General features: G+C 42.6%; 1 protein-coding gene and 1 pseudogene across 1 annotated transcript in view; one reads left to right on the forward strand and one right to left on the reverse strand.

The window, feature by feature from the left end:
- LOC142849530 (interferon-induced very large GTPase 1-like) overlaps nucleotides 1-9541 on the reverse strand; it is an 88516-nt gene extending 78975 nt beyond the window's left edge. The window contains exon 1 of the mRNA XM_075971803.1: nucleotides 9436-9541. The gene's annotated coding sequence lies outside the window, so the exon portion shown is untranslated. The remainder of the gene's footprint in view (nucleotides 1-9435) is intronic.
- LOC142851305 (casein kinase II subunit alpha' pseudogene) lies at nucleotides 8142-11115 on the forward strand (annotated as a pseudogene).
- The last annotated feature ends 12158 nt before the right edge of the window (nucleotides 11116-23273 follow it).

Genomic DNA, 23273 nt, shown 5'->3' on the forward strand with positions numbered 1-23273 from the left:
ATAATACGCAAGAAATTTCCCAAATCTATTGTATACCATTACATGGACGACATATTGTTATCTGATTCAAACATAGATACCTTGAACAGACTGTTTGAAGAAATACAGATACTGTTACCTAAATGGGGATTGCAAATTGCTCCTGAAAAGATTCAGAAGGGAGATTCTGTTAATTATTTAGGTTATAGAATAGGTTTGCAAAAAATTAAGACACAGAAGGCACAAATTCGGAGAGATCGCCTACGGACTCTTAATGACTTTCAAAGACTGTTAGGAGACATTTCCAGTTTACGACCAACTATTGGGATAACACCTGATCTAATAATTCATTTGAACAAGACCTTGGATGGTGATAAAGATTTAAACAGTCCCAGAGAATTAACAGCTGAAGCAGAAAAGGAACTGACAATGATTGAGGAGAAATTACAACAGGCACATGTGGACAGAGTGAATCCAGAGCTCGATTGTATTCTCGTCATATTACCATCGAAAATTTCTCCTACAGGAATTTTAATGCAGAGAGATGATATTATCTTGGAATGGATCTTTTTACCACATAAACCAAGTAAGAAACTGAAAACTTATGTGGAAAAAGTCTCTGAGTTAATTATAAAAGGCAAGCTGAGACTTCGTCAACTAGCAGGCATAGACCCAGCAGAAATTATAGTGCCTTTCACTGCTGATGAACTAAAGAAATTATGGGAAGATAATGAACCATGGCAAAGAGCTTGTGCTAATTTTTTGGGAGACATTAATAACAACTATCCAAAAAGCAAGTGGCTCAACTTCATAAAGAGAACTTCTTGGATCCTTCCTCGAATAGTCCGTGATGCTCCAATAACTGGAGCCCGTACATTCTATACTGATGCCAATAAATCAGGGAAGGCAGGTTACAAATCAGAAGACTTGGGTAAGGTGGAACAAAGTCCTTATGATTCTGTCCAGAAGGCAGAATTATATGCCATTCTTATGGTACTAAGAGATTTTAAAGAACCTATTAATATAGTTACTGATTCACAATATGCAGAAAGAGTTATTTTACATATTGAAACTGCTGAATTTATACCTGATGATACAGAACTAACCTCATTGTTTATCCAGGTTCAAGATTTGATCAGGAACAGGCTTTGCCCTATGTACATAACACACATCCGATCCCATACGGGTCTGCCAGGTCCTCTAGCACAAGGTAATGCAGAAATTGATCAATTATTGATTGGTAGTGTGCTTCAAGCCTCTGAATTTCATAAAAAACATCATGTTAATAGCAAAGGTTTGAAGAAAGAGTTTTCTATTACATGGCAACAAGCTAAGGAGATTGTGAAGAAATGCCCTACCTGCTCTTTCTATAACCAAACGCCACTGCCAGCAGGAGTTAATCCAAAGGGCACTCATAGAAATGAAATCTGGCAGATGGATGTGTTCCACTTTGCAGAATTTGGCAAATTGAAGTATGTTCATCACACCATCGACACTTATTCAGGCTTTCAGTGGGCAACTGCTTTAAGTTCAGAAAAAGCTGATTCAGTAATCACTCATTTATTAGAAGTCATGGCTATCATGGGTATACCTACACAAATAAAGACAGATAATGGTCCTGCTTATGTCTCTAGGAAGATGAAACGGTTTTTTGATCATTACAATATCAAGCATGTTACAGATATACCATACAATCCTACAGGTCAAGCAGTCATAGAAAGATCAAATCGAACTATAAAGGATATGTTGAACAAACAGAAAGGGGTGGAAAACACCCCTAGAAATAGGTTACATAATGCTTTGTTAACCTTGAATTTTCTCAACGCTAACAAGAAGGGAACGACGGCTGCAGAAAGACATTGGATAATGGAAAAGTCTGCTGAACTAAATCAACCAGTTTATTTCAAGGATGTACTGACCTCACAATGGAAGCCAGGAGATGTGCTGCGTTGGGGAAGGGGTTTTGCTCTTATCTCCACAGGTGAGAAAAAATTATGGATACCGTCAAAATTAATAAAGGTTCGGTTTGAGGAAGAGAAGTCACTTGGAAAAGATAAATAACAATTCATTCACAAGGATGACCGACATACAGATGGTAAGGATTACTAATAGGATGGGGGCAGGGTTCCTTTCTTATCTCCACAGGAAAATATTCATCTCCAAAGAATTTGAGGGACCCTGAATATTTAATTACTGATGGATGGAAAATAGATACGACCCATTAAACATCAACAATAAAATTCTATACGTATCGTAAGTATTGGTTTTATATATTTATCTATATTTATATGTTTTATTGAACACTTCTTTATAAATGTGTAGAGCTGGTTTTGGAGTTGGACTATGGCTCAGTCCTTCTTCAATTCCAAGCCTGTTGATAAGAGATATTTCAAAGTTTCTGTCTCAGGTCAGGAGCCATGAAATGGGACAGAATAAGAATAATTTTATACTTGATAAACTTTCTTTGCCTTCCCTCACATCTGTGTCTTTCTTTATATGTCAGTATAAGTCCTTGTTGTTAATGTTTAAATTTCCCATAACAAGCAACATATTTTCCTACAGTAATTTTTGAAGTTTCCAGGATGAAGATGGGGCCCCACAACATCAACTCAATCTGGTTTTTATGACGTCATGAATTTTTTTTTAAGCGCTAATTTTAGACCTGTTTTTTGGTACCAACTGCAAGAGACAATTTCATATGATGCACATTTTTGACAACGCTCTGGCCGGACCTTCTCGAAACACACAGAGACTAGTTATATTTTTCTTAAGTCAAAGGTTAATTTGGGAATTTTACCATCGTTTGCTTTCACAGGGGCCCCTAAGAAGAACGTCGCCCCCATGTCAGCTAGAAGCAATCTAAGAGGATGACGTCCCCTCTCCCAACAGAGTTTGCCCACAGGGTTAGGGACATCTTTTAGTGGTTGGTTTAGGAGTGATGGGATGGGGAGATATTGTATGTAATTAGGGATAAAAAAAAAGGGGGGGATTAACTGGGTTGATGGGATGATTGGTATTTGTGACTTACTGTTTTTAGAAAATTATGTTGGTACTGTTTCTTGTATATTGATATATTGAATATTGAATGTGAGTGTTCCTACCTCTATTTTGGTATAAGAGTATGCTTATATTGTATGGATACATCTATCATATCACAATGTACATTTCTACCTCTGGTACTATTTATGTAATAACATTGTTTACATTTGATAAGTAATGATATTGTTTACAGGTGAAGATCATTGTCTTCATACATTGCACAATTGTTTATTCCCTTAGTTTTCAAATTAGATAGGTATTGAGAATTACATGTTTGTCATATTATTTTTAGGTTAATCAGGTCTTTTAGATACATAGAGATTATTTTCAGTATAGATAGTATAATCTTCAGCCTCTTTGAAGAGCTGTAGAAAATGGCCTTTAATCTAACCTAGAATTCTGTGCCATCGAGACACAATTTACTCCTGGCAACACCACTCTACTCCCGAGAGAACGTTGAGCACCAAAGACACTCCACTGGGAGCTTGTCTTCCTGGCAGAACTGGCCTTTGGGTTAAGAAAAACCCATACCTCAACTACTGACTAAGTTATAAACAGGATTGTCTTATCTTGCCAAGACAGGGTAGGATAATCCTAAGAAAGTTCCTTGCATTTGAGAATGGTATGTCAGTTATGTTAGGCCTTAGCCAAAGTTGGTTGACTCAACATTGCAAACGAGATTTTGGGTGATTGCCCAGGCAGTCAGTTGTCTCTGTCATTTGTTGCACATTTTGGATATCTCTTTTTTGTTAAGTAATATTTACTCCCTTCTCAGATCTTTGATGGAGTTGAAGATTATTTAATTGTAGTTACTCTTTAGCAAAACTTTTGCTCTCAATATTGTTTGTTATATTTATCATTTGTTATTATTGTTATAGTTATATTTGGTTTAGTTGTGTCTTATTTAGACAAAAGGGGGAGATGTAGGGGTTAAATCAGCTCTCTTTAGAGGGCGGGGTTTGCCTCAGGCGAATGCCTGCCAATAAAGGGTGCGCAGAGAGGCGGCTCGCCCCTTTTGTTCCTCGCTACCTGTGCTACGCTGGAACTTTGGTTCAGTAAGTTTAACAATAAACTGGTAAATATTCTTTGATATCTGCATTGCCTTTATTCTGTGCGGGTCCAACTATGTACAAAAATTTACATTTTTCCAATAAAAAATGAAGTAGAGTCTGTCACAGAAACAACAGATAGAGCCCTATTTCCCTTCCTAACTAGTAAAACTAAAGTTATACTTAGTTATATAATTGCTTAGTTAAAAGACATGTTAATCCTGATTTCTACCTAATTCAGCCTTTATAAAGTACTTAGAAAATGGAAAAATACAATTTATTTAAAAGAACATTTGAAAGAATGCTATATTGTTATTCAATTTCCTCTGTAATATCACTATATATATATAACACAAAACAACTCTGAGATTCCATTTTATACCTGTTAGCATGGGCAAGATTAAAAACACTGATGACAACTTATGCTGGAGAGGGTGTGGGGTAAAGGAACATTCTTTCATTGCTCCTGTGAGTGTAAACTGGTATAGTCACTTTGGATATAAGTATGGTGATTTCTCAGAAAACTAGGAAACAACCTACCTCAAGACCCAGTGGTACCTCTTTGGGGTATGTACCCAAAGTATGCTCAGTCATACCATAAGGGCATGTGCTCAACTATTTTCATAGCAGTATGATTTGTAATAGCCAGAACCTGGAAAAAATCTAAATGCCCTTCAACTGGAGAATGGATAAAGAAAAATTTATATGAATACAATGGAGTACTACACAACAGAAACAAATTTAATGACATCTTGAAATTTACAGGCAAATGGATGGATCTAGAAAACATCAAATTCAGTGAGATAACCTAGATCCAGAAAGACAAATATCATATGTACTCACACACAAGTGGATTTTAGACATAAAGCAAAGAAAAATCATCCTACAGTTTACAATCCCAGAGAACCTAGATAACAAAGATGACCCTAAGAGAGATGTACATGGATCTTATCTACATGGGATGTAGAAAAAGCCAAGATCTTCCAAGTAAATTGGGAGCCTGTGGAGCTTGGAATAGGGTAAAAGGAAAGGGGAGAGGAAAAGAGGGGAAAAGATAAAAATACATAGCTCAACAAAAACGATTTTTAAAAATGGGTTACAGAACAGAGAATTCTAAACAAAAGAATCTAAAATGCCCAAAAGACACTTAAGCAAATGTTCAGCAGCCTTAGGCATCAGGGAAATGCAAATCAAAAGGACTCTGAGACACCATCTTACACCATTCAGAACAGCTAACAACAAAAACACCAATACTGCAGGTGGGAATGCAAGTTTGTATAACTACTCTGAAAATCAGTATGGTGGTATCTCAGAAAATTGGAAACCAGTTTACCTCAGGACCCAGTCATACTCAAATATCCAAATGATGCTCAGTCATACTACAAGGACATTTGATTAACTATTTTCATAGCAGCATTATTTATAATAACAAGAACCTGGAAACAACCAAGACACCCCACAACAGAAGAATGGATAAAGAAAATATGCCACATTAGTAGTAAAAACAATGACATCTTGAAATTTGCATGCAAATGGATGGAACTAGAAAAAGTCATCCTGAGTGAGGCAACCCACACCCATGATAAATATGGTATGTAATCACTCATAAGTGCATACTAGCTGTAAAGCAAAGGATAACAAGGCCATAGTTCATGACCCTAGAGAAGCTAAGTAACAAGGTCAACTCTAAGAAAAACTTATATAGACCTAGAAAGGGGAAATACCAAGATTGCCTATAAAAATCAGGACCATGGGGGTGGGTGAAGAAGGGAGTGGTGTAGGGGAAGAGGAGAAGAGAAGCATAGGGGGAGGAGAACTTGAGGGAAAGGGAGTTGAAGGACAGAGATGAGAGCAAGAAAAGAGATATTTGATATTGGCTCTTGACTCTAGAGCCAAGTCTCTTGCCAACCCTAAAATGGTTCCCTTAATGAAGATATCTTTTTCCCTGCTCCTATATCACCCTTCCTCCATCCCAACTCTCCCACTTTCCCAAGCTCTCCCCAATCATTCCCTTCTCCCTTCTCTCTCCCCCTCTCTCTCCCCAATGGTTCCCTTCTCCCTTCTCTCTCCCCCTCTCCCCTTCCCCCCACTCCACCCCTACTCCCACCCTTACACTACCAACTTTTGCCTGGCAATCTTGTTTGCTTCCAATTTCCAGGAGGATCTATATAAATTTTTCTTTGGGTTCACCTTATTATTTGGTTTCTCTAGGCTTGTGAACTATAGGCTCAATGTCCTTTGTCTAGATCCATATCTATCACCATTCACAAAACTCAAGTACAAATGGATTAAAGACCTCAATATAATTCTGACCACACTGAACCTGATAAAAGAGAAAGTGGGAAGTAGTAGACTGCAACACATAGGCACAGGAGACCACTTCCTATGTATAACCCAAGTAGCATAGACAATAAGGGAAACATTGAATAAATGGGACCTCCTGAAACCGAGAAGCTTCTATAAAGCAAAGGACACGGTCATTAAGACAAAAGGGTAACCTACTGAATGGGAGAAGATCTTCACCAACCCCATATCAGACAAAGGTATGATCTCCAAAATATACAAAGAACTCAAGAAACTAGACATTAAAATTCTAAATAACCCAATTAAAAAGACAGGATACTGAACTGAACAGAGAATTCTCAACAGAAGAAGTTTAAATGGCCAAAAGATACTTAAGGACATGTTAAACTTCCTTAGCTATCAGGGAAATGCAAATCAAAAGACCTTTGAGATACCATCTTATACCTGTCAGAATGGCTAAAATCAAAAACACCAATGATAGCCTATGCAGGAGAGGATGTAGAGTAAGGGGAACACTCTTCCATTGCTGGTGGGAATGCAATCTTGTGCAACCACTTTGAAAATCAGTGTAGCAATTTCTCAGGAAATTGGGAGTCAACCTACCTCAGGATCCAGCAATACCACTCTTGGGAATATACCCAAGAGATGCCCAATCATACTATAAAAACATTTGCTCAACTATGTTCATAGTAGCATTATTTGTAATAGTCAGAACCTGGAAACAATCTAGATGCCCCTCAATGGAAGAATGGATAAAGAAAGTGTGGAATATATACACATTAGAGTCCTACTCAGAGGTAAAAAACAATGACACCTTGAATTTTGCATGCAAATGGATGGAAATAGAAAACACTATCCTGAGTGAGATAACCCAGATCCAAAAGGATGGATATGGTATGTACTCACTCATTAGGGGTTAGTTATTTTAAAGGTGAAAATCACAAGCAGAGCAGCCCCTCTGAGTTGTCAGGGGAATTCTGGCATGGGTGCAAGGTCTTTGCTTTCTCTCCTATCCTGTTTAGTCATCTTGTTCTTTGTTTTCAGAGCAAAGCCACCTTGCTCCTGATTCAGGTCATCTTTATTGCCAGCTGACCAGGTGTCCTTGTGCTTTGGAATTTCCCAGGAGGGAGGGGGTAAGGGAAGGCCACTATCTTTCTGGGAACATAAAGCTAGTCTGGGTTTCTAACTTTAAAACATTCTGCTAGGAAATTCCTTCTCTTTCCTTTCAGAATAAGGGGTGAGGGTCTCACATTTCCCCACTTCTTTTGGTCCTAAGGGGGCTCAATTATGAACCTGCTTTGTTATATCTAGTATATTTCATCAGCTCTACTGATATTACCATACATTTCAGTTGTATAAGGTCCAATTAGAGTATACCCCTGTTGCGCCATAAGTTGTGTAGTTCCCAACCTTTGTTTTATATATTTGAGTATTCTATTAATAATACAGGGCCCAAGGTGAGTATCAGGAGGAAGAGTAACAGAGGGCCTATTAGGGATGAGATGAGGGTGGTGAACCATGAGGATTTGGAATACCAGGCCTCATACCAACTTTGGTTGGCTTTATCCCCCCCCCCCTCACTCTTTCTCTCTTTTTGGCTAGGCCTTCATGGACTTTTACCATAGAATCTTTTACTATTCCTGAGTGATCTGTATAGAAGCAGGAATTCTTTTTCCAAAGCTGCACATAACCCCTTTTTTAGGAATAGTAAATCTAGGCTCTCGGCTCCTTCTGTCCTGCTAGTGAAGACAGAGATTTTTGCAGTGCGAGATGGAGGTTTTTATTCTCTGATTGTCCTCATCTATTGGTATGTGGAGATATGCATAAAAACGCTGTTGGGTGACTAGTGAGGCTGCCCCCTCTCCTATTCTCAATCCTGCTATGCTGGTTCTTATCAGGATGGCAAGTATAAGGGCTGTGACTGGCTCTCTCTTTTGTCTAAGAGCGTATTGGGTGGCCTCACTAAGGTTTAACAACTCCTCAGTGGCATAGTAGGTTACCCTGGGAACCAACCAGACATCCAAGGACACAAAACCCCTTGGTTTGATTCAGTAGAGTCACATGGGTGCAGGGTGTTAGGCCAGAGGAACATGCCCGCCAGGTATCATTTGTTGGGATCAAATATCCTGACTGGTTTGTGAGTGGCATAGTGTGATTTCAGAGGGGTAAATAGCAGACAGGTATTGATGTTGTCCCTATACATAGTCCCTGACCTGAAACTTGTTCAAGGGTCAAGGAGGTATTTGACTGCCATTGGCAAGAACCTGAGACTCCTTTTTCTCTCTGGCCGTTAGAATTGTTGGTTGTGGCCAACACAGCTATTCCTTCATAATATGGAGCCCTCATGCTGTAGCAAAGCCAGCAGGAGGCAGTTGGTTCTGGCTTGAAATTATTTATAAGTAAGAATGACTGTTGTAGGACTGTAAACAGGGGGTTTGCAAGTTCAGAGGATCTACTACGTGTAGGGCCAGCATCCCAGCATGTCTTTAGTGCTGGTAAAGCTGAGGCACTGAAGGCAATTGCCGGGGTAGTGGTACTAATAGTTGGCTTAGGAGGAGAGGAAGGATTTTTCTTATCTGAGCTGGGGTTAATTACCTTATTGGGGCCTAATGCTATGGTCACGGGAGGTGCTACAACAACTTGCAGGGAGAACAGGATCCCTATGTCTTCTTCTCCTGGAACATACAATTGTAATCCCCAAATCTTGCCTGTTAAGTTAGCCCTTTTTCCCTCCTCAGGAAAGTTGATATTGATTTTAGATGCTCCTGGTGCCATATGAGTAAAAGAGACTAGGCCTCTCTTGCTAGTTCTCCTCTGGGAGGCACTGGTTTCACATCTCCAAGCACCACAATAAAAAACTTCAGACTGGGCCGCCATCGCCGCCGCTACCCCTCTCCCGGCCGGTGGCTGCCGCTGCCCCTGCCGGTGCCACCGCCTCTAGGGGCCGCGAGCCGAGCGGAGGCCGCCGCGGAGCACGAGCCCGGCCGTCCCGCCGTCCCGCCGCAGGCCCCGGGCTGGCTCGGCCGGCACCCCCCGTGCCCCCCGGCCCGAGCGTCCGTCCTACCGTCCCCGCGGGCCCGGCCTGGCACGGACGCCCGCAGCCGCCGCGCTCCTCCTTCTGCTCGGGCGGCCGGCGGCCCGCAGCCTCCCGTGCCTGTCGCCCCACGCCCCGTGCCGCGCCGCCGCCCTCGGCGCCCCGCGGCGCCCCCCCCCCCCCCCCCCCGGTCCCGCCCGCCACGCCCGGCCCGGCCGCGGGCAGTCGGGCGCGGGTCTATGCCCAGGTGAACAGCCTGAGGAGCAGCGAGTACTGGGACTAAGAAGCCCAAGTCCCGAGCTGGGGTAATCAAGATGATTACCAACTGGTTCGAAAACTTGGTTGGGGCAAATATAGTGAAGTATTTGAGGCCATTAACATCACCAACAATGAGAGGGTGGTTGTAAAAATTCTCAAGTGAAGAAAAAGAAGATAAAACGAGAGGTTAAGATTCTGGAGAACCTTCGTGGTGGAACAAATATCATTAAGCTGATTGACACTGTAAAGGACCCTGTGTCAAAGACACCAGCTTTGGTATTTGAATATATCAATAATACAGATTTTAAGCAACTCTACCAGATCCTGACTGACTTTGATATCCGGTTTTATATGTATGAACTACTTAAAGCTCTGGATTACTGCCACAGCAAGGGAATCATGCACAGGGATGTGAAACCTCACAATGTCATGATAGATCACCAACAAAAATAGCTCCGACTGATTGACTGGGGTCTGGCGTAATTCTATCATCCTGCTCAGAAGTACAATGTTCTCGTGGCCTCGAGGTACTTCAAGGGACCAGAGCTCCTTGTGGACTATCAGATGTATGATTACAGCTTGGACATGTGGAGCTTGGGCTGTATGTTAGCAAGCATGGTATTCCAAAAGGAGCCATTCTTCCATGGGCAGGACAACTATGACCAGCTTGTTCGAATTGCCAAGGTTCTGGGGACAGATGAACTGTATGGGTATCTGAAGAAGTATCACATAGACCTAGATCCACACTTCAATGATATCTTGGGACAGCATTCACGGAAGCTTTGGGAAAACTTTATCCATAGTGAAAACAGATACCTTGTCAGCCCCGAGGCCCTAGATCTTCTCGACAAGCTCCTGCGGTACGACCATCAACAGAGACTGACTGCCAAAGAGGCCATGGAGCACCCATACTTCTACCCTGTGGTGAAGGAGCAGTCCCAGCCTTGCCCAGAGAACGCCGTGCTTTCCAGTGGCCTCACCGCAGCACGATGAAGCCTGGAGAATCGACGGTCTGTTGCGGTTCTTCATACTTTTCCATAAGCAGAACAAGAGCAAAATCAAACGTCTTAACGCGTGTAGCGAGATCACGTCCCGAGAGCAGACACACAATGGTGGCAGGCTTGGCGAGCACGAACTAGACCACCTGAAGGGCAGCCCACCACCGTAAATCAGACCTCACTTCCGAATGTAAAAGGTTCACATGCCTTTGGCTTCCTGTTGACTTCCTCCCGACCCAGAAAGCATGGGAAATGTGAAGGGTATGCAAAAATGGTTGTTGGTTACTGTTGCTCCCCGTGCCCTTGGTCCGTCCCATGGCTGCCTGTTGCTCCAGCAGATCCCAAGGACTAGCTGACCACAGACTCCACAGACGGGATGGGGCAGTGTATGGCATGATGGGCAGTTACATATTATTATTCTGAAAGTATATATTATTGAATAAAATGTTTTAAAAGAAAAAAAACAAAAAAAACTTCAGACTCCCCACACTGGTGAGTTTGCTTACCCCCTTCACCCCCATCCAGCCCAGACAAATATACCAGCCACAATGTCTACATGTCGGATAAGAGTCCCGGAGAGTTCGTTCAGTGTCTTCCCAAAGCACATAGGTCAAAAGTTAGCTGGGGGTACCATGTGTCTATGGGATGAACTTCAGTGGCCAACCTTAAGGATAGTCAGGATCTAGGTTAAGTTCCAAGGTACATAAGGATTTTCAGTACTCCCTGGGTACAAATGAAGTAGCAGGTACCATGTCAGCAATGTGAATTTAATTTTTAGGTTTCTGATGTTGTTTCAGCTTCAGGTGATCAGTGGAGTGCTTGGAGATCTCTCAGGTCCTATCCAGAGGCTTCTTAGCCACAGGTGGGAGTGGTGAATCCAGGTGGAGATACCGTCCACCCTGAGAGGAGTTGGACTGGTTAGGATAACAACATAGGGTCCTTTCCACTGTGGCTCTAGGGACTTGCGTTGGTGTCTGTGGATCAGGACCCAGTCACCAGACTTGAAACTGTGGGGCTCTGGGAAAGAGGAGGATGTATATAGGGGCCACAACTGAGGCCAGATATCTGCCTGTATTGGGACAGCGCCCTTAGGTTCTCCAGAAGGTCCACTTCTTCTGGAGGTGGAATTAACTCATCCTGCAAGCTAGGCACAAGGGGTTGGGGTAGACCATAGTTTATCTCAAAAGGGGTAGTCCCATATGGTATGGTGATATGGAAGGGTCTTCTGTTTGTGTTGATTTCATTGATTAATAAAGAAACTGCCTTGGCCCATTTGATAGGCCAGCCCTTAGGTGAGTGGAGTAGACAGAACAGGATGCTGGGTAGAAGGAAGTGAGGTCAGATGCAATGGAGCAAGCTGCCAGGTCAGACATGCTATATCTTTCCCGGTAAGACACCACCTCATGGTGCTACACAGATTACTAAATATGGGTTAAGTAAGATATGAGAATTTGCCAAGAAGAGGCTAGATATAATGGGCCAGGCAGTGTTTAAATGAATACAGTTTCCGTGTTGTTATTTCGGGTGTAAAGCTAACCATGCGGGAGCCAGGCGGGATGAAAAGCAGGCCTGCTCACCTCATCACAACAGTATGGGGAATTCCTCACCCTGTACCAGGCATAGGGGAGAAGAGTCACCCAATCACAACCAGTCTCCAAGGCTAATTTGGTAAGTGTCTCTTTAGGGTCCAATTTATTCTCTCAAAATGTCCTGAATACAATTCCATTCAGCCCCCAGTGCAGTGGCTATTCCCTGGCTTACTTGAGAGACAAAGGCAGAGCCACTGTCTGACCCTATAATGTGTGGGAAGCCAAACCTGGGAAGGATCTCTTCAAGTAATTTCTTAGCCACCATATAGGCAGTCTCGTGTTTGGTGGGATAAGTCCATCCTGAAAAGGTGTCTATAAAGACCAACAAATATTTATATCCATATTTACCTGGTTTGACTTCTGTAAAATTTGTACCTTGGTGAGTTCCTCTCATTCAGCCACCTCTTTTTCTCTGTTTTATAGGAGTTTACCAACTGGCATGCTTTGCAGTCACTTACAATTTTTTTTTAAATCTTTTTTTTTTTTTAATTGAGAAAATGAGAAAAAAAAACAAGTTTCCACCTCCTCCCAGCCTCCCATTTCCCTCCCCCTCCTCCCACCCTTCTCCCCCTCCTCCCACTCTTCTCCCCCTCCCCCCACTCCTTTCCCCCTCCCTCTCCAGTCCAAAGAGCAGTCAGGGTTCCCTGCCCTGTGGTAAGTCCTAGGTCCTCCCCCCTCCGTCCATATCTAGGAAGGTGAACATCCAGACTGGCTAGGCTCCCACAAAGCCAGCACATTACGTAGGATCAAAACCCCTTGCCACTGTCCTTGGCGTCTCATCAGCTCTCATTGTTCGCCATGTTCAGAGAGTCCAGTTTTATCCCATGCTTTTTCAGTCACAGTCCAGCTGGCCTTGGTGAGCTCCCAATAGATCAGCTCCACTGTCTCAGTGGGTGGGTGCACCCCTCGTGGTCCTGACTTTTATCAATAAGACAGGTTGCTTGCCGAATCTTTAGTGGAGATCCAGAGAGTAGTTCTTTAAGTTTTCGGGTTCCCAAGTGGGAGGTTTGGTGAATTCTTTGGAGTAGCTGCTTCCCTAATAGTCTTGGAAGGAGCAGCTTTCCTGTTGGAAGTCTTCACCATTGATACCTTTTATAGACTCCCCCTATTTCGGCAGCCCAGGTTTCTTCATCTGAATTATAGTTTGGCTGGAGAGGCAAGCTACGAGGATCTGGATCAGTTAGTATGAGTAGAATCACTGTAGTTGTGATCAGGGCTGCCTTCTTTGCTTTTTGGTCTGCAAGCTTGTTTCCCCTCGGGGTAGCATCTTTTCCCTTCTGGTGTCCTGGGCAATGCATTACTGCTAACTTCTTTGGAAGCCAGAGTGCTTTTAACAATTCTAATACTTCCTGTTTATTTTTGATAGTCTATCCCTCCATAGTGAGCAGCCTCCTTTCCATGTAAATAAATCCATGGATGTGAAAGGTGGCGAATGCGTACCTGCTGTCTGTGTAAACGTTGATTCTTTTGTCTTTTCCTAGCTGCAAGGCCTTTGTTAATGCTATCAGTTCAGGACAAGGTACCAGTGCGCAGGGCCTCCACCCAGACTACCACGTGGGCTGTTGTCACTGCAGCCCCTGCATACCTATGTCCCTTGAAACTGCTCCCATCCAGGAACCAAGTTTCTTCTGCATCTGTCAATGGCATATCACAGAGGTCAGATTGAATGCAATATGCCTGAGCTAGAATTTCAGTGCAGTCATAGAGGGGAACCCCTGAGTCAGGGTCAGTCAGCATGGTAGCTGGGTTCAGGGTAGTCGCTGTCTGAAAAGTTATTCTGCTAGGGTTTAAGAGAAGAGATTGGTAATGAGTTATTCTGGCATTACTTAGCTACCTGTCAGGAGGTTGCTTTAAGATAGATTCTAAAGCATGTGGGGTACATAATTCAAGATTTTGTCCCAAAGTCAGCTTATCAGCATCTTTAACCAGTAGTGCCACAGCCGCAATGATGCGTAAGCATGGAGACCACCCAGTGGCCACAGAGTCCAGTTTCTTAGATAAGTAGGCAACCGGCCTTTTCCATGGTCCAATGTTCTGAGTCAATACTCCCTTTGCTATTCCCAGATTTTCATCCATATATAAAAGGGATGGTTTATTGAGGCCAGGGCGGCCTAGGGTGGGGCCCCAACAGTCTCTGGTTGATGGTATTAAAAGCCATCTGTCTCTCTGAGTTCCAAGTTAATTTTTTCTCCTTTGTGGCTTCATAGAGAGGGTGGGCAATTTCAGTGTACCCTGGAATCCAAAGCCTGCAAAATTCTGCAGAGCCTAGGAATTTTCTGACTTGTTTCATTGTCTTAGGCACAGGGTTTTTGTTATCATTATTATTACAAATTTTCCCCTCCTCCCCTGCTCCCATTTCCCTCCCCCTCCCCCCATTCCTCCTCCCCCTCCCTCTTCAGTACAAAGAGCAGTCAGGGTTCCCTGTCCTGTGGTAAGACCAAGGACCTCCCCGCTCCATCTGTGTCTAGGAAGGTGAGGATCCAAATAGACTAGGTTCCCACAAAGCCAGTACATGGAATAGAATCAAAACCCAGTGCCATTGTCCTTGGCTTCTCAGTCAGCACTCATTGTCAGCCACGTTCAGAGAGTCTGGTTTGATCACATGCTCCATCAGTCCCAGTCCAGCTGGCCTTGGTTAGTTCCCATTAGATCAGCTCCACTGTCACAGTGGGTGGGTGCACCCCTCACGGTCCTGACTTCCTTGCTCATGTTCTCTGGCTCCTCATTTGGACTTTGGGCAGTAGAGAGAGGGTGCATGAACTGGCCCTTCCCTATAGCCACACTGATGAACATCTTGCATATCACAATAGAACCTTCATCTGGCGATGGATGGAGATAGAGACAGAGACCCACATTGGAACACTGGACTGAGCTACCAAGGTCCAGTTGAAGAGTAGAAGAAGGGAGACCATGAGCAAGGAAGTCAGGACCACGAGAGGTCCTGACTTTGCGTCCACCCAAAGAGAGCATGGGAGTGATCTAATTGGAGCTCACCAAGACCAGTTGAACTGGGACTGAATGAGCATGTGATCAGACCAGACTCTCTGAATGTGGCTGACAATGAGGGCTGACTGAGAAGCCAATGATAATGGCACTGGGTTTTGATTCTACTGCATGTACTGGCTTTTTGGGAGCCTAGTTTCTTTGGATGCACACCTTCCTAGACCTGAATGGAAGGGGGAGGGCCTTAGACTTCCCACAGGGCAGGGCACCCTGACATGTCTTAGGACTAGAGAGGGAGGGGGAGGGTGATGGGGAAAGTGGGAGGGAAATGGGAGGATGGGAGGAGGTGGAAATTTTTAATAAATATATAAAAAAGAAAAAAAGGAGACAAACACAGAGAGAAACAAAACCAAACCCCCAAACAACAAAAACAAAACAATAACAACAGTAAAATAACCCTCTTCCCTCCAATACCTCTTCATTAGTCCTGGTGCCACTGGGAGCCATGTGTGTCACACAGTCTACCACTTTGTCCAGTAAGCTTTACTTGCAAATGTTCATTGCAATGAGTCACTGGCCTAGTTTAAAGCCTCTGGTTTCTGGAATGCCATCAACACAGGATCCTGTGACTGCCCCAAGTCATGGGGAGTCTAAGGTTGTTGACTCACAGCAGGTCCTAGAGAAGGCAGACATTAGGATGGACCAACTCCAGGTCCAGTGTGGGCCAGGGTGGTAGTTGAGTTGGTCAGTCCAGGCCACTGGGGCCTTTGGTGAAGGGCAGAGCCAGCTGCCCTATGCCTATGCCATTAGGATCAGCTCTCCCCTGCCTGTGGTGAGGGGTGGGGCCATGTCTCCCTAGTGCAAGGGGTCAGCTCTTCCCTGAGGGTTGGGGCCAGCAATCTTGCTGCAGTGTCCAACAATGGCAGAACAAGTTATCCCAAGGTCAGGGCCAGAGAAGGGCAGGGCCTGCTCAGTATGGCCCTCTGATTCCATCACTGAGTGGTTCCCATGGCCCAATGAAGAACTGGGGTCACCACCATCAGCACAGATCCCAGTTGTAGCAGGACAACAGACCCAGACACGGCCCTCGGCAGCAGCTTGGGCCTGGAGGACATCCTGGTTCTGGGAGAAAGCCAGGCCACACAAATCAGCATGGCTCTGGTGGTGGCATAGCTCCGACACCAGCAAGACCACAGGTTGTGGCCTAGACCTCAGAGTTCCATGTAACCTTTGGTGGCAAAGCAGACCCCATCTGTGGTGGGAACATAAACCCAGGCATGTTTCTCAGCAGCAGCCTCGATCTGGATGCCACCATAGCCCCAGGTTGCCATGCAGGTCACTCAGATGGGCACAGCCTAGTGGCAGTGTGGTCTTCATACACTAATTTAGCCCTAGATCTTGGGCATCCATATGGTCTCTGTTGGTAACAGGAACCTTATACAGCAGCACTGACCCTGACTTAGTAGGAACATGAACCCAGACATGGCCCTCTGCTGTAGCTCTGGCCCTGATATTACCATGGCATCTGGTAGCATTGTAGGACGAGCAGGTCTGCATTGCCCTGGATGTAGCTTGTCCCTTGGATACCAACATGGACTCAGGTGGCAACCTGACCCTGGCCCTTTGTGGCAACATAGGCCATGGACTTCAACACAGACCCTGGCTATCATAGGACCACCCACCCAGACATGACTCTTGGCAGCATCCCAGGTCTGGATGTCACCAGGTGGAGGCACAGGCCACTCAGATCTATATGGCCCTGTCTGCAGCATAGGCCCCCAGACTCCTTCAAGGTCACAGGACCTCCATGTGGTCCCTTGTGTTAAAATGGGTCATGGACTTCAACACAGACTGCGACTGCAGCAGGACCACCGACCCAGACATGAACCTCGGCAGCAGCCTAGTTATGCATGTCACCATGGCCCCAGGTAGCAGCACAGGCCACCCAGATCAGCATGACCTCAGTGGCAGTGTGGCCCTCCCACACAAATAGAGCTCCAGGTGGCAGCCCAGACTCTAGTAATCCACATGACCCTCTTGACAACAGGAGCCATGGATATCAACACAGATCCTGGCTGCAGTAGGGCCACGGCCCTTGGCAGCAGCCTGGGTCTGGATGTCACCCAGTTTCCAGATTGCAGTTTTCTGGTGACCTCACCATCTGTTATTCTCATAGGTTGTGCATGAATTGGTCATCTGCCACCTGCTGGTACTAACTGGTATTGGTAATCGTTTGACAGTATGTGCTATGATTTCACTTTGGGGTGTAATTTTTATTTTTGTGGGACCATATGGATTTTTTCATGTTCTTATTAATTTTTAACATCTATTCTCCTACGAAATTTATTTTCAAATATTATACCTGTCTTCGTTCTTTGTTTCTACTTTTGATTTTTCACATTTCTTTATGTATTTTAAGTCTTTGGCTAGACACCTTCAGGAAAACTTTCTCTTGATTGGTAGCTTGATATTTCTTTTTCTTAGTTGTTTACGCACCATATCAATTTCCATGCTTTAATGAAATATATTTAACAATTATTTAATTTAATGAACTAACTAATGAATTTATTTATTAAACATCTCTTGCTTAACCACTGCCATGCAGATGTTTTGGTATGATTTTCTAAGAAATCAGTAATTCTTCTTACATTAAGTCTATGATCTACTTTTCTTTAATATTTGCCTGTGTATGAGGCGATAAATAAGGATCCTCTTATTGCATATTACAGCTAACTATTGTTTCAAGCAGCATTTATTGAATACATTGTTTATTTACTACCAAAATTTTTGAACAGTTTTGTTATAGGTTAAGGATATCAATGAAGCTGTTTTGGGAATTCATTCTACTACAAAACACTGCAAAGAGAAAAGAAAAGCCATCTAAATGAATGAAGAGTTATTACATGTTCAAGATTTGGAAAACAGTGCTTTGAACTAAAAATCAAAATATCTATGCATTAATTTTAGTGCCAAGAAAATTCTGTTTTAAAATGAATTTTAAGTGGTTTTAAATTTTTCTATATAAGTGCAAAGAACCAAGAGTAGCTGAATAATTTCTTAAGGATGATAAAATGAAGGGAATCAAGCTGTCTACATTAGAAACTTACTATAAAACTCTAGTAATCAACAGCATATGTTTAATTTTAAAGCTTATTTGTAAAATCAGTAGGGTAGATTTGTGTAGTATGTAGCTAGTTTTCTATGATATCAGTGTCTGTATAGCCACATTACTGTTGACTTTAAACTTTAAATTTCATCACTTCTCTCTTTTATATCTTGTTCTTGTAGGAGTGTGTTTACAGCAGGTTTGCTAAGTGATTTTATTTCTTTTGGTCTATGACTACACATAAGCCCATCTTTGTTTGGTTTTAGTTTTAGAATGCTCATCAATTTTTTCACATGCTTTGATTCCATCTAGATTCCTGTGATTTTTAGGTGTGAGCTATAAATTGCTAGAGAAAAATCAAAGAGGTAAAGCAATAGTTTTAATTTGCAATTCATTACAGAAAAGTAATATTAAATAAAAAGAGGTAAAGTTATCTTTTAATGACATTATTTTGAGTTGCAAGATATCACAAATACTGACAAGGACCGCTTTGATTTCCCCTCTCAAAGTCCATCATATTGTCTATACTATAATGCCACTTGATCTTTCCTAAATGAGCTTTGCCTAAACTTATTTTTCTGGATAATATTATCTTTCCAGTGAGTAGTGCACATACTTGAGAAAAGCCTATAGTATGGAAATTTATTTTTAAAGCTATGGTTAATATTTTATTCCTATAATGCCATAAGGACTCGACTTTTAGTTCTGTTCACTAAGCAATTTTCTTCCCTTTAAAGCCAAAACACAGTGTACACCCATCACAGTGAAGCTACCCTTTGGGTTTATTTACCCTCTATAACTATGCTACAAATGGACATTTCTTTCCGAAAACTCACCTGGGCTTTGTATTACTGAGCTTAGGGAGCTCCTCAATGGTTTACAATGTAAGGTCAATGAAAGCAAAAATCTGAGCACAAACTGTATTCTCAGTCATAGCTACCATTATATATTTTTGAGTTTTCAACATTACCATTAGTGACAGAACTCTATTCCAACAGGGAAGAAAATTTTAACTGTTATATGCTAGGAATATGGATATTCCAGATGTCAAAATAATTTGTTATTTCATAATAGAGATGCTTATTAATAAATAAAATGTTATCAGCTTTAGCTGGCCAGTTATCTCAGTTAGTTAGAGTATGGTATAGATAGCAGTGTTTTCAAGAGTGAATATCTTAAATGCTTTATATAGCTTTATATTCCAGAATCACAGTCACTATCAGTAGATGGGTAGCTCTGGTGTCTTCCACCATTTCCATAGGTGTGTGGATTTATGTCTGGGTCTTCAATTTGATTCCATTGCTCAACAGTCTGTTTTTATGCCAATACAGTGTTGTATTTATTACTATTCCTTTGTAGTACAGCTTGAAGTTGGAAATGGTGAAACCTCCAGCAGTTCTTTTCTTGTTCAGGTTCCATTAGAGACATCTTTAACAGAGTTTAATAAGTGCAGAAGTTACATTACTGCTCCCAGTTGATCCAAGAATAGCAAACACAATTACAGACAGATGTAATTATGCTATATTCACATGTTACTTTCAAAATCTCTTGCAGATATTTGTTCTTAAATATTGCTTTCAACTTGCTGATTGCAAATTATTGCCACACCATACACATACACACATGCATTATTCAGGGTCACTTAAAGAGTATATTACTTAAGATTGAGATGTATTTATCTTAGGTTTTAAAAGCTGATTACTTGGGAAAATCCAAGGTATAGCAAGTTTGGGGACATTCTTCTTTTTTCTTTTAAAAGTATTCAATATTTTTAGATTATAATTATGTGACTCTCCATTTTCCTTTCATCTCCCAACTATCATGCACATATATTATATATATATATATATGTGTGTGTGTGTGTGTAGATGTATGTATTCCTAAATACATAAATACAGCCTTTTACATCTGTGTAATATTACTTGCATGTATGTTTTCAGGACTGACCATTTTATATTGGATAGGCAATTGGTGTGCTCCCTCTGAGGATGAGGATCTCCCCTTATCAGCATTCTTTCATTGCCTTTAGTTCTTTTGGTAGGTTTGAGACCTCCTTGGTTTTCCCCTGTGACATTACTGTGTCTACTGCTGTTGCCCTTGTTCAGCTTATATTTAGGCAGTCGCACTGGTGAGATTTTTATGGGTGTAGCTTCTGACATTACCAGGAGATGCACTCTCACAGCAAAATCCTTATTACTTTAGATCGTCAATCTTTCTGTCCCACATTGTACAAGTATCCCTGAACCTTAGGTGTGAGAGCAGTCTATTGTTTTCTTAAAATCAGGTTAAACTTGAACAGGCTAAGTCCACAGAAAGATAGCAGGCTAACTCCATAATTTTAAATGTTCTCACAGCATATTACTAATTCGGTGACAAGGCCTGGAAAAAGTTCATTCTCTGTAAGATTTATTTTCAGATGTACACTACTACAGACTACAGGAAAAGTGTTTTCAAGATGTAACAAGGCAGTTGTACATAGGAAGTTATAGCAGTTGTGACAGCAGACACTAGAACTCATGAGGTCAAACCAGACTATTATGAAATGGAGAGGGAAGATGTGCATGAAGTACTAACTTTAGGTGAGGCACAATTATTAAATCTGGGAGGAGAGTCAGTTCTTTTAAAAGATATGGTGTCTCTAAGGTCGACCATGCACCAGTGGATGGCCACTCCCCTAGGAGTAATACAGGCAGTGCAATTGGACTCACTAATTTAAAAACTACACAAAGCTAATTGTGTCGAGAAGCAGGATGGGTCAGGAAAGAGTTGGAGAGGGGAGAACATGACTAAAATATATTGTGTTAAATTTTCAAAGAATCAAAAAAGAATATCTTTAAAAACACTAGTACTGAAAAGTAAAAACAACACCAAAAGTACAAGACAGAAGAAAATGTGAGAACCATAAACAAAACAAATGAAAAAGAAGAAATAAGTACTAAGAAAGAAATAAATACCCAGTAATAGATATGTCAGGTGTATAAACAAGCCTAGTTGAACATAAGAGGGGCATAAACATAAAGATATTTTGATTCTATAATATCAAAATAGTGTCAAACATATAGTAAAAAGGAAAAGGACACACTGGAGTGTAGCAAAGTATTTAAATAAAACAAAATAAAGTTTGGTGTGTCTTTCTTCTAGCTTCTAAAATATTGGAGTCTGCCAGTTTTGTCAGAGTTGGGCAGAGTTTCAGTTGAACAGTTGAACATGCACTTGTGTTTTCTGTGGTTTAAACTCTTTCTAAGTTTGTACTGGACAACTTTGCGATGTCTGCCAGAGTTGTTGGCACTTTAACCCCTTCTGCCAACTCCCTCTGCTGGTTACTTTTAGTCTGAAATCTCTGACTTGAGTAGGTTCTCTCATTCTCCTGAGATTCCCCAAATCATCTGTAGTTAGGGTTACTGGTGTTTCAGTTGGGTGGCCTCTCAAGTATATTGGAATGTGGGAGGTAACAGTACTAAAATATGGACAGGCAAAGGACCTATCTATCTCTGTGTTCTCAACCTTTACCCTGCTGGATGGAAAAAGCTGTGTACCAGATCCATCACGTGGATGTCATGGTTCTCAGATTCTATAATAATCAGGGAGCAACAGATACAGCTTTTATTATTCACAAGAGATGTAGTCACCTGCTGACTTCAGGCTCAGCACTGACTAACTCTAGGACTTTTATTAGGTATGATTTAGTCTGTTTTATCTTGTGCACACCTTAATGCCTGAGCCTATCCTCCTATAACTGGCACTTTTTGACTTGTCAGTGTTTGGCTCTCCTGTTCTCCACAACTACCTTCCTAGGTCTTCCCTTACTCTGGGGCTGTGGCAGGACAAATTGAGTCTCTGAAGCCTGTGGTTGCTATTAGTACTCAAGCCATGAAGGCAGCTCAGTACTTGGCTGCTGGCCTCCTGATGATGAAGTGGGATTTCTTCCACCCTTGATGCTGTCTCTGGAGGAATCCTTGTTTACCTAGAGATTTTAGTCCCTCCCCCCATTTTTCTAAAACTGTCCCCCAGGAAGGTGAGGGTAATGTCATATTTGAGGCAACCAGTGTCTTTTATAGGACTCCCTCTCATTCACTGTGTTTGAACAACAGACCACCGGATATGAGAGTGTGATTTGATGACTAAGACTATGGACTTTTAAGGCAGACTTCCTCGCTTGTGGTACAGATACTTCCATTTTCAAGCCATGTTCCTTTAAGGAGTGTTACACTATTTCTGTCTCAATTTTCTTATCTATAACTTGGTTTAAGTGTTAAATTATTTAATATAAAAAAGGATTTTTTTTAGGCCTGAGGCAGGGGCCTCCACAAGAGCAGGATTGAGCCATCAACCTGCGATGGTGAACTCCACAGGAGTAGGAGTGGATCCGGGCCAGGGACATTTGCAAAAGGAGGCCTGGGCCAGCAACCTGGGCGAGAACAGACCTGAGACAGCAAACTCCACAGCATCAGGTACAGAGGAGCAACCACTGAATGAGTAGGCCAGAACCAGAGACCATTGTGGGTCCAGGCATGAATTTGGGATTCAAAGGAGTAGACTTCAGCCAGGACCCCTGAGGGTCGGGGCATGAGTCTGGGACCTCCAAGGAACTATGCCTGAGCCAAGACCTCTGTGGGTCTGGGCATGGGTCTGGGACATCTGAGGAAATAGGTCTGAGCCAGGATCTTTGTGGATCCAGGCACGGGTCTGGGACCTCCAAGGGAGTAGGCAGGAATCAGAAACCTCTGTGGGTCTGGGCATAAGTCTTGGACCTCTGAGGGAGTAGGCCTGAGCCATGTCTTCTGCAGGTCCAGGCACACCTAAGTCTGGGACCTCTGAGAAAGTAGATCAGAGACAGAGACCTTTGCAGCACCAACCCCAAGCCAGGACTTCTGCATGAGTGGATCCAGATCAGGGACATTAGCAGAAACAGGCCTGGGCCAGCAACTTAGGCCAGATCAGGCCTGAGACAGCAAACACCAAGGGAACGGAGTT

This window comes from Microtus pennsylvanicus, chromosome 5 (assembly GCF_037038515.1).
Source record: "Microtus pennsylvanicus isolate mMicPen1 chromosome 5, mMicPen1.hap1, whole genome shotgun sequence".
Taxonomy (NCBI): Eukaryota; Metazoa; Chordata; class Mammalia; order Rodentia; family Cricetidae; genus Microtus; species Microtus pennsylvanicus.